Here is a 12694-nt window from a genome sequence, read left to right as displayed (position 1 = left end):
ATTAAAATGAATGCACTTGAACAAGTGTAAAACTGATGTGTGAGAGAGGAGAATTGAGTACTACAGTTATTCCTTCTTTGTTGTTTTTCTTAACATGAAATATGATATCTATACACAAGACAAACATAACCTTCAAAATAATAGAGTAAGAGTTTTGTAGTTAATTTCTATATTGGATACTGGCTACTTTTTATCCACAGGATACCTATCTGCCCTTTCACTCCTTAAAGCATCCACATTAACTCCCAGAGAGACTCCTTGCTTGTAATTAACATTTATACTCAAGAACAAGATAATGTTTTGAAATACACAACTTTTGTAGTAGGAGTTTCCTTCTGCCTAAGAGCAGTCTGGACAGAACCACTAGTATTATCACATCCGTCTAAAAATAGTTTTACATTTTTAAGACGTTACTACTGAACTCCTCTGACAGTCCTTTAATGAAAGAGTAAATTATTTCTGGAGTTGGAGTTTCTCCAGACCTCACAGAACTAAGAGAGGAGGGTGTCCTTAACATACCCTGTAGACCAAGTCTATCCACAGTGGCTCTCAGACCTATCCAATGCTCCTTCTAGGACACTCAATGAAGCTGTGTTCAGTGGTGAAGCAGCATAACAAAGTATGTTCTGGTGTATGTGGATTCTTGGCTGTTTGTTGGAGGATGATTCACGTAGCACACCCATGACCCGTAAACATGAATGGATCCCAGGTCTAGTAGTGGGTCCTGGGACAACGGGAGAAAGTGCTGCAGAAGATTTAGAACCCTTGCATGGGAAGAGGGAAATCTGGTCTTAGAGTCACCACTTTGTACATCTTTACGGGTAGTGTCAGCAAGCCAGGAATTTGTGGCAATTTTGATTGCTTTTTACCTGTTTACTGAAGACTGTACTGAGACTACCTGCTCCTTGCACAGAGATAAATATGCAGTTATGAAAGGGTAATAGCATTTAGTCGGTATTATCCTGGACCAAATTACAACCCATAACTTAGAGGTTGCAGTCTCATTTCCAGTACTTTAAGCCATCTAGCCTCCTCTATTTGAGGAAGTCTGGATGCTACATGGAGTTGTCATTGACATTCTTAAGTGAACTAATAACATTGCTTCAGAGATTAAATATTTTTAGCCACATCACCAAAAGTCCCCTAGCATCTGTATTGTCACATTCTATTGATATCGCAATTAAACATTATGACATACCTGGCAGAAATGGTGGGCTGATTTATCTAGCATGGTAAACAGCAGATAAAGTGTTAGTCTAATAGACAATACTGCTCAGGTAGAAGAATTTTCAGTTAACTGGGTGAGTTATATTGAGTTAATGCATATGTAATGGCTCTTGTGAAAGTGAATTCACTCGTTTATGGGTGGGGGGGAAAGTATTCTGAATGGCTGCAATTTTTTAAATATAAAAGATATTTTTGTAGAGTACATTTCAGACATCAGATAAAGCATGAGTGAATTTATCTCTTCCTGAGTATAGTAGGTTTGCCTTGAGTTCATTTTCTATAGTCTACTTGATTTAAATGACAGAGACACACAGAGAGAGATTGAACATTATGGAAATAGAAAATTTCAGTGAAAATTGGTTTTTAAAGATAGGTAATTGAAAATGATTGTATGGGCTTCTATTATATAAGAATGCTTTTTCAAGAGTAAAGGAATATTGTACAGTGCATCGTACAACAAATTAGTTATGCATACTGTTTTTATTTTTGTGAGACAAGCAGGAGTGCATATGTATTGAGGAGAGAAACTCTCCCTCTGAAAGATAAAAGGAGCAGGCTAGATTGAAATAATCACAAAAAGAAAGCAGAGAGGTGGAGTCATGTGTTTCAGAAATATTGTCTCTAAACTCCAGACATCTTACCCCACTCCCTGGTGGGGTGGGATGGGATGGGTCTTATTTGTTTTAACACATTATTAATCTATGCAGTGGCTGTTTCACCAAGACAAGTTTAGCTGAGAGTAGCAATGCCAACAGCTAATTTAGTGATACTAACTACTAAAACCAGTGATTTAATTTGTTAATAACTGAGTAACTGAAGCAAATCAAGCACTGCACAGTCTTTAAAGAGTTATTTAGAGGGATGATGGGTGCTTAGTCTTTAACATTTCTCATCTCCCATTCTGTGAGATCACATTGAAGTTGGTGGGGTGCCGCAAATAGCTGCAAAAGTACACCTGTGTGAATATGAGCACAAGATCAGGTCTTTATAAAAATGCAGAAGGTACATCCACAGGGTGATCTTGATCAATGGCTGGTGTTAGACCAGGGGTGGACAAACTTTTTGGCCCGAGGGCGACATCTCGGTATGGAAATTGTATGGCGGACCATGAATGCTCACGAAATTGGGGGTTGGGATGTGGGAGGGGGTGAGGGCTCAGGCTGGGGGTGCGGGCTCTGTGGTGGATCCAGAAATGAGGAGTTAAGTGTGCAGGAGGGGGCTCTGAGCTGGGGCACAGGGTAGAGGTATTGGAGGGGGAGGGCTCTGGATTGGGGTGCGGGTTCTGGGGTGGGGCTGGGGATGAGGGTTTGGGGTGCAGGAGGGTGCTCCAGGCTGGGAACTAGGGGTTCGGGGAGGAGGGTACTCAGGGAAGGAGGTTGGGGTGTGGGAGGGGGGACAGGGGTGCAGGCTCTGGCCAGCACTTACCTCAAGCAGCTCTCCGAAGCAGCAGCATGTCCCCCCTCCAGCTACTATGCAGAGGCACAGCCAGGCAGCTACGCACACTGCCCCGTTTGCAGGCACCGCCCCTGCAGCTCCTATTTGGCTGTGGTTCCCGGCCAGTTGGAGCCGCGGGGGTGGTGCTTGGGGCGGGGATAGCGTGCCGAGCCCCTTGGCTGCCCCTACATCTAGGAGCTGGAGGAGGGACATGGCACTGCTTTGGTATGCACGGAGCAGGGCAAGCCCCTGACCCCGCTCCCCGACTGGAGCGCTGGAGTGGGGCAAGCCCCAGACCCTGCTCCCTGGCGGGAGCTCAAAGACCAGATTAAAATGTCTGAAGGGCCAGATGCAGCCCCCGGGCCGTTGTTTGCCCACCCCTGTGTTAGACACATTCTCTCTGTGAACTGATAGTGAGACAGGGTGTACAAAACATTTTGTATGAGGTAGCAATATCTCTTGAACAAGTATCTTGTAGGTATAAAAAACCTGGGTGTTTAGACTGAAATGAAAAAAGTGGGAGGTTTTAGTTGTCTTGAAAAATGTTCTCAAGGCAATTGGATATCACATGAAAAACTTGGACTGGCCCAATATAACTTGTATATATGTTCTCATTACTTTGCATGACCTTGAAAAAAGACAGTTCCTACTTGCCATGTCCTGAGATTAAAATAAAAAAATCTGGAAAAGAGAAAGAAGACTAATAATGCATTTTCAGCATTAGTTCTGCATGTATTGCTTTAAGATGATGTGTCAAGTAATCATTTCAGCCTAGGTGTCAAAGATCTTTCAAAGAGTGTGGACATTGTGCAATTTTTTTTTCAAAAATATTTTTTAAAAATAAGTATATAAAACTCAGAACTTTTTAAAGACCACATCTGTGATTCTTTTAAATTAATGGGTGTATCTTAGTCATCTTTTAAAAAAATAAAATTTATGAACACCGACTGGACTGGAACAATCTGTTCATAATAAAAGGATTTTCTGGAAAAAAATTCCTGTTTAAGTTTGTGAGACATTGATAAAATTGGAGGAATTTTATGATTTTATAAAATATTGTTGACAAAATATTGTTAAATTATTTTGATATATGGAAGGTTGCCAGAACATTATGATACTTTTCCACAATACTGTGCAAATGTTGAGCTGCTTAGAAAAAATCAAGTTTTGAAATGTAGAGGGGAAAATTTGATAACATTTTTCTTTCTTTCTTTCTTTCTTTCTTTCTTTCTTTCTTTCTTTCTTTCTTCAATTTTTTGACCACTTCAGTTCAATATTTTCAGAGTTGGTTGGTTGTCATTATTTGCATATGTCACACTGTGTTGTCTCAGTTTTCTGTCTGTCAGAGCTTACTGGTTTTAAGAACTAACACCCTAAAATACCAGAGGGCTGAGCAACTCTGTCTTCAGCAACTCTGTAAAGCACCATTCATGTCTGGTGCTATATATGACATGTTAAGTAAGAATAATTAATGGGTCTGCAGAAGAGGAGGAGCCTGAACTGATTGCTTCTGTCCCCATATGCACCTTGTCATTCTAAATATTTTCTACTTCTTGGTCAGGCCAAGGCTGAAGGGCTAAGCTGAGGCACCTTGACATTAGTAGCTATAAGTGGGACAATAATTACTGGACATGAAATACTGGCCTAATAGAAGTTAAAGGCAAAACTCCCATTTATTGACTTCAGTGGGGTCAGGATTTCACCTCAGCTCTTTTTGCTATGTGAAATCAGACAGTTACGCAGATCAGTGTGGTCTCCCATAACTTTGTAGCTGCTACCATTCATTATGACTGAACACACCACAAGTGGCTTTAGAAGTCTGAATGCTCTGTGGAGATGCAGGCCCTCCTCACAGACTGAGACAAAAGTGCATTTTCAGCTTCAGCAGCGGTTGATGCAGATAGCCAAAACTGGATTACCCCACATCTTCCTTCCCAAACCCAGAGTTGTCTTGTACTTAGAGCCGTCCCTGGGGTACAGGAAATCGGGGGCAACTGCCCCAGACCCCATGCTTTGCGGGGCCCCACAGGAGGCGGGTAGGGAGGTGAGGCAGGAGGCGGGCAGGTGAGCGGGGTGAGGAGGCAAACAGGGAGGTGAGCAGCAGGCAGGCAGGCCAGCAGCTGGGAGGGGAGAGTGAGGAGGAGCGCCCTACCAGAACCTCCCCCTTGCCACAGCACCTCCTGCACAGTTGATCAGTGCCTCGTCATCCCTCTCAATGCCTACTGCGGATCAGATGTTTCACCCATGGTGTCAGGAGGCGCTGAGGGGGAGGGCAGAGGAGCAACGGCACAGCACGCTCGGGGGAGGGGGCAGAAATGGGCGGGGAAGAGGTGGAGCAGGGTAGGGGCAAGAAGAGGCATGGAAGAGGCAGGGCAGGGTGGAGCAGGGGTGGGAAGAAGCAGGGTGTAGGTGGGGCCTTGGGTGAAGGGTGGAGTGGGGGTGGGGCCTGGGCAGAGCTGTGGGGGGAGCACTTCCCAGCAGATTAGAAACTCAGTACCTATGTCCTGGGCCCACACCCCCTTAGGGATGGCCCTGCTTGTACTTTCCGGAACATCTGGTGCTGGTGCCTATTAAGAACAAGATACTGGACTTGGGTGTGATCCTGTATGGCAATGTCTATGTTCTAATATATTCATGGATTCTGAGGCCAGAAGGGACCATTGTGATCATCTAGTGTGACCTCCTGCATAACACAGGAAATAGAACTTCCCCTAAATAATTCCTATGGCATATCTTTTAGAAAAACATCCAATCTTGCTTTTAAAATTGCCAATGATGGAATTGATAGGCTATATTGTCTCTTCAGTTAATAAAATATAGTACAATCCTGTTTAAATTCTGTCTCATAAAGTCAGTGGCCTGGAAAAGAAAGCAAGGCTCCTTAAATTATGGATATTCTGGATAAGGCAGACTGTGGAGTTTTAGGATACTTCTTGATTAAGCTAATTAACTTGTCAGACCCAGTGGCCCCTCAGGAATTGCTTTATAAACTGCTGTGAAGAGACTCCTGGAAAGATTCTCATTGACTTCAGTGGTCTTTGGATAAGGCCTTTAGAGTTCTCAACAGTCTAGTGGCACTTCTATTCGATTAATAATATCCTGTGGACAGCTTGTGTACCATTTACCAACTGTAAATTTGTCTAAATCAGTGTAAATGGAGAAGTCCAACAGACTCTAGCTTTGTCATTTGAGAATTTTGAGAAATCCCCTTTAATCTCTCCTCTATGGATTAGTGTTACATGTATTTCTGTGCAATGATTGAATGGGAAAAAATAAATGTCTCCTTTATCATCTATACCCTTAAAGTTCATGTTTAACCTGATTATTCCTCCCCCGCCTTCTCCCTTCCAATCTCCTACCCCATTACCTTTCCTGTCAACTAAATACAATAAAATGAAGGAACATGGGGGAAAAATAATGTACTGTTATGAGCTGGATTAAACTGCACTGAAACTGACGAGTAAAAATGTGCCCATTGTTTAAGATGACTGTAAGAGACTGTTAACATGGTAACTTCATTATGGAATCAGCCAACCACCATGTGAGTGGAGGGGTTCACTTTTTTTCTTTTTGAGGTGTGGGAGAATAGAAGACAAGAAACTGGCAAAGACTCAAAGGCAGAGCAAGAAAGCCAAGTCTCCGTTCATGAAGCCATTGAGTAAATTTAACTAGGACCCAAATTTGTAAAGCTATTTAGGCATTGTGGTGCTCAGTGTCCCAATGCTCAACTGATTTAGGAGCCTAAGTCTCATTTTTCAAAAGGGATTTAGGAACTTGAGTCCTAATGCCATTATCTGTTGATGAGATTTAGCGTCTTCATAGGATTTACAATGAAGTTTAAATATTTATTATATAGTGTTTTGAAACTACACCTCTACCCCAATATAACACGGTAAAGCAGCACTCCAGGGGAGGGCGGGGCTGCACGGTCTGGCAGATCAAAGCAAGTTCAATAAAACGCGGTTTCACCTATAATGCGGTAAGATTTTTTAGCTCCCGAGGACAGCGTTATATCGGGGTAGAGGTGTGATACTAATAATGTAAAACCTGAGATTTTAGCAAGAATTTTTGTAATCCAGGCCAAATTTTACTAGCTGGTATATCTTTTCACTGTGAACATAGCACAGATATACCCTGGGCAAAAATGTGTATTTTTACAAATATGCCATGGGCAAAATATTATAATTTTGGCAGAGACCTCTAACTATTTGCACAATCAACCTAGTTTGATTTTTACCTGTGGATACTGCATTATTGTTTTTTGCTGAAAAAAGAATGAATTCAAGATAACTCTCTATAAAATCTTTCATGTACTTACAAAATCATGAAAATGGGATTTTTCATCATTTATATTGGTGTGAGAATTTTTTGTGTGGCCCCCACAAACAAGTCAAAGAATGATATTTCGGTGTTTGTTATAAGTTATTAGATAAGCAGATGTGAGTGAGGCAGGACCCGAGAGGCCAAGCTTGATACAGCTGACTAGACAAATTAATTTACAAACTTTTGTTTAATCGGTATAGAGGTTAGTATATTATATGAAATTATATATATGAATGAAAGAATAGCCAATGAAGTCTTATATTGCTTTTTCGTATTGCTATTTTTGTTTACTGTTCAATTCAATTCTAAAACAAGCTAAAATCACTAATCATTATCTGGAAAAAATTATAAGCTGCCTTTATAAAAGGTGAGGGTCAAGAGTCCGGGACAGTAGCATATCTTTCTGCAGTGGTATGCACCTCATTCTTGAGGTTGTTCTTCTTGTATTTTGTTAAGGGCTATATTTCATGCTCATCTAAGTAGCACCATGGCAGATATCAAAGAGCAACAGTGTGAATTTAATAGCACAGCTGCAAAAAATACAACAAACACTGATTGAAAAACATACATCAAATGTCGGGGCATAAAAACAGTAGTCTTCCACCAGAAAAAGATTCCTTGCACAGTTTTGTCATCACTCGCTATAGCAACAATAGTAGAAACCAAGAAAAGAAAGGTGACTGAGATGTTGATATGTTTCATTCTCTTTATGGTAGTCTCCTAGCAGAAAAGAATCATTAGATTAATTTGATATCAGTGCCTTATAAAAGAACTGAGGGAGAGAAAAACACTTTACAGAATCCAATCTGTGTATATAATGGTAAAAGATCAAACACAGAAATAGGGGACTAAATGCAAGGACGGGGGGGGGGACAGACGGGGGGGGGACACGTACAAGGAACTGCATGCATCCAAAATTATCACATAGCTTTTAAAACAAGGATATTTAATATCAATTAAAGAAAATGTAAATGTAGGAAACAATTGGGACAAAGAAAAAAATATATTGAAGGAGAAGATGATAATGAGAATGTTGGGAAGAGAAGACATTTGCTTTAAATGTACTTTGGAACGTCTCTCCACTGGCTACTTCTTTCATTACACCCTAAGTAAAGCAATTATGCTGTGGTTGAATCACTGGCAGGCACACGAGTGCATGAAGACAGTGTTAGGTTTTGGAGGAATGTTGCAGAAGTATCTTTAGCACTGTCTACACACTGGGCCTGATCTTGGGAGATGTTCTGTAAGAAAACACTTGTAACCCTTGTTGTAACTGTGCATGCACCTTTAAGTTACACCTGTGTGCACAACACAACATGATGTAAGAAATGACTGTGTTCCACTTTCAGAAAGATGAGAGAACAAGAGGAAGAATTTTAAAAAGTGAGTTTTCTTTGTACAACAGCACAGTACTCAATAATTATCTAGATTTTAGGGTGACCAGACAGCAAGTGTGAAAAATCGGGACAAGGAGTGAGGGGTAATAGGAGCCTATATAAGAAAAAGACCCCAAAATCGGGACTGTCCCTATAAAATCAGGACATCTGGTCACCCTACTAGATTTGGACCAGGTGAGAGAATTCTGCTGGCACTCATCCTCCTTGATAGACTCACAGTTTGTACAGTGGTCACTAAATTCTTATCCATCACCTGAGGCGAGTCACTATAAAACTCCCTATTATTTTCCATCACCATATGGGAATGGAAAGCAACAGCCGAGATGAGACTGACACAGATCATAATGATCAGTGCATTCACTCAAAAAACTTTCTACAAGGACGTTAGTTTTAATAAGACATATTGGTACTGAGATACTTTGGTGACAGTTGCCAATATAAGATGCTGGAAAGAGAATTTCCTGTAAGTATATCTTCTTTCAAGAGGTCCTGCGGGATAAAAGATATTATAAGCCTTTAGTAATATGTAGCAGTTCTACTATTTGTAAGAGTTTATATAACATTCTGTTCTGCTGGACAGTTCCCCAATGGGCCATATCATCAGAAGAGGAAATATCAAAGACACTGAGTTTCACTAACTAAACATTTGCTGGTCTTCCAAAATGTGTAATATATGTGTGTGTACAGGTATTAGTCATAAACACAAATCCCAGCCTCTCATCGTTTTCTGTTTTTATTTCTTTTTTATTTATCTGAGTCTTAAACATTTTGTTCCAGACTTTTGCAGTGGGCCATATGTTTGACACCTTTGCTGACATATATAAAGATAAAGAAAATAGCTGGAATCTTACACATGAAGGATTCTACTTTTATCTTATATTGTGATCAAAGTGAAATAAAATTTTAGTCTAATATCCATGAGCAATACAAGTATATTCTAGGAGGTGTGGTAGATACACTAGAGGGTAGGGATCGGATACAGAGGGACCTAGACAAATTAGAGGATTGGGCCGAAAAAAACCTGATGAGGTTCAACAAGGACAAGTGCAGAGTCCTGCACTTAGGACGGAAGAATCCCATGCACTGCTACAGACTAGGGACTGAATGGCTAGGTAGCAGTTCTGCAGAAAAGGACCTGGGGTCACAGTGGATATGAGTCAACAGTGTGCTCTTGTTGCCAAGAAGGCTAACGGCATTTTGGGCTGTATGAGTAGGGGCATTGCCAGCAGATCGAGGAATGTGATCGTTCCCCTTTATTCGACATTGGTAAGGCCTCATCTGGAATACTGTGTCCAGTTTTGGTCCCCACACTACAAGAAGGATGTGGAAAAATTGGAAAGAGTCCAGCGGAGGGCAACAAAAATGATTAGGGGTCTGGAGCACATGACTTATGAGGAGAGGCTGAGGGAACTGGGATTGTTTAGTCTCCAGAAGAGAAGAATGAGGGGGGATTTGATAGCAGCCTTCAACTACCTGAAGGGGGGTTCCAAAGAGGATGGAGCTCGGCTGTTCTCAGTGGTGGCAGATGATAGAACAAGGAGCAATGGTCTCAAGTTGCAGTGGGGGAGGTCCAGGTTGGATATCAGGAAAAACTATTTCACTAGGAGGGTGGTGAAACACTGGAATGCGTTACCTAGGGAGGTGGTGGAGTCTCCTTCCTTGGAGGTTTTTAAGGCCCGGCTTGACAAAGCCCTGGCTGGGATGATTTAGCTGGGAATTGGTCCTGCTTTGAGCAGGGGGTTGGACTAGATGACCTCTTGAGGTCCCTTCCAACTCTGATATTCTATTCTATGATTCTATATCATGAAGGGTATTTGAACTCCTGTGGATCCTAGATACTGGGAATGTGTAACAAAACGGCTACGTGTGTCATGTCATTATTTAGTTCCTGTTGATTGACATAGAGGATATAAGAGCCTACAAAACTGTCAACTAATGAAGTTTCACTGAGTAGAGACCTGTTTTTGTTGGAGTTGAAGGTCCCAAGTTTCATGTCCTCAGTGAACCCATGGTAAAGTTATTACATAAGCAACATTTCTTGCTTCTGCAGGTGGAATTTGCCACTTTGTTGATAGGAGGTTAGATTATTTAGCAGATCTCTAATATCTGGTGAACAGCTTGTGGTAACTCATATTTTCATATTCACTGGTCAGGCATGTCTGAATGTATGAGACATTCAGCCAGAAGTGATGCATCACAATGTGATTGGTTTCTTGGGTTTAATTGGAAAGAGTGAGTTTTTGAGCAAGTTGTGTTTTGATCACATAGTGAAGTGGCATTTGATCAATCTTTAATTTTCAACTTCAGAAAAAAAATGATTAAAACTCTTTAGGTAATTCTGTTGTTGATTCTGAGGAAAAGAGAAGGGTCAGAGGAAAAGGGATGAAAGAACAAAAGGCCGAAGTGATACAGTTCTAAAAAAGAGCAGCACGCGCACAAGAAAAAAAAAAGAAAAATGGGGAAATTTCCATTTTAATTAGAATATGTTACTCTTTAAAAGATTATAGTCTATGAGTCTTAATTATTTTGTCACCTACTGTCAGATCTCTGCAGGGAGAAGGTGATTGTGAAATGCAATCCCTGGTTTTGATCCTGTAAGGACATATGCACATTGTTGTGACTATTCACTGCGTGACTCTAAGGATATATGTAATCCTTTGCAGAATGTGAGCCCTAGAAAATTGTATACACTGTTGTTGTATCAGTGTCGGTCACAGGATATTAGAGAGATAAAGTAGGTGCAGAGCCATTCCATCCATAGGATGGACCAGGGCAACCTCCCTGGGCCCCGCACTTTGGGGGGCCCCACACTACAGGACATAAGGTCCAGGGTAGCCTGGGGAGTTAGTGGAGGGCCTGGCACTGGAGGCAAAGAGCGACCCAGCCGCAGCCTGCCCCGCTCCATGCCACCCGCTCCTGGCGTCACTTGGGGGAGGGGGCACAAGCTGGAAAGAGGTGGGGTGGGGATGGAGGTTTGAGGGAAGGGGTGGAATGGAGGCGGAGAGGGAGCGGAGCAGGGGCGGGGAGGGGCAGGGCAGGGGCAGGAAGAGGCAGGGCGGGGCCTTGGGTGAAGGGGTAGTGTGGGGGCGGGGCCTGGGCCGGAGGTGGAGGGTGGTCCTGGGCCTCACACCCTCCTAGGAACGGCCCTGGGTAGGTGAGGTAATACCTTTTATTGCACCAACTTCTGTTGGTGAGAGAGATGAGCTTTCAAGCTTACAAAGCTCTTTTACAGAAAGACAAGCTTACAGAAAGCTTGCCTCTCTTACCAATAGAAGTCAACATTTTTGTCTACTTACAGGCCACATTGCTGATGTTTCATAAATATTTTAGGAGAATAATCGTATTGCTAATAATCAAAAAGGATCATGCAAAAAATATATGGGCTTCGTAGGAGGATGGATTTTCTTCTAGCTACATTAGTGATACTGAAACCTCAGTGGTTCAGGAGCCAAAATAGTGATCAACAAAGAGCCACAGTAGTGTGAATTCACTGTTTCATTTACTATAGTACTATATATCCATATTTAAACAGTATGACCGAGGACATATTTAGTTTTTATTGAGATTAATATATACATATAGATAGATATATTATTCTCACCACAAAATGACTGACCAAGTATTATTATTTTATCAATTACAATTGATGAATAACATAGCAAAAGCATCCTGATTGGTTAGTAACTTAGTTGATTAATAATTAAATCACACAGTGTTTTAATATTGTGTGCTGCAAAGAGCCACAGGAGACACATTAAAGAGACACTTGCAGCTCACAAGCTTCAGTCTGAGTATCACTGACCTACATGATTAGAAGTGCTAGGAATGAGAAGGTTTGAAAGTGACTGACTGGTGAGGTGACTTCTTTCACCTTATTTCCAGTACCAGGTTTCCTAGTCAACTACTGAGATATAAAACAATCCATTATGCTTCCGATTGAGTGTTAATGAGTCTGGGAAGGATATTTTGGCTCTGAGTGCAGCAATGTGACCTCTGAGATTTCATCTGGGACCACTGTGTTGTAATGATGGACATTGTGATAAATTAGTGAATATCCCTCCAACAGATATTGAATTATTGAGCAGGAAGGTAATTCATTAAACAGCCTGCCATAAGAAGTGATGATAAATACATTCATGTTTTTTCATGACCACATAGAGAATGGAACTTAACTTTTGAATGGGTAGCAAGGGATAAGTAGAAGAAAAAATATTAAGTTTAACACACACCACCAATAAAAAACAAATGACAAATTATCACAATCATAATTAAGATTAGTTTAGACTCATGTGATTCTTACCTTAAAATAAATG

Source organism: Trachemys scripta, chromosome 1, assembly GCF_013100865.1.
Source record: "Trachemys scripta elegans isolate TJP31775 chromosome 1, CAS_Tse_1.0, whole genome shotgun sequence".
NCBI classification, from domain to species: domain Eukaryota; kingdom Metazoa; phylum Chordata; order Testudines; family Emydidae; genus Trachemys; species Trachemys scripta.
This window is presented reverse-complemented; position numbering follows the sequence as displayed.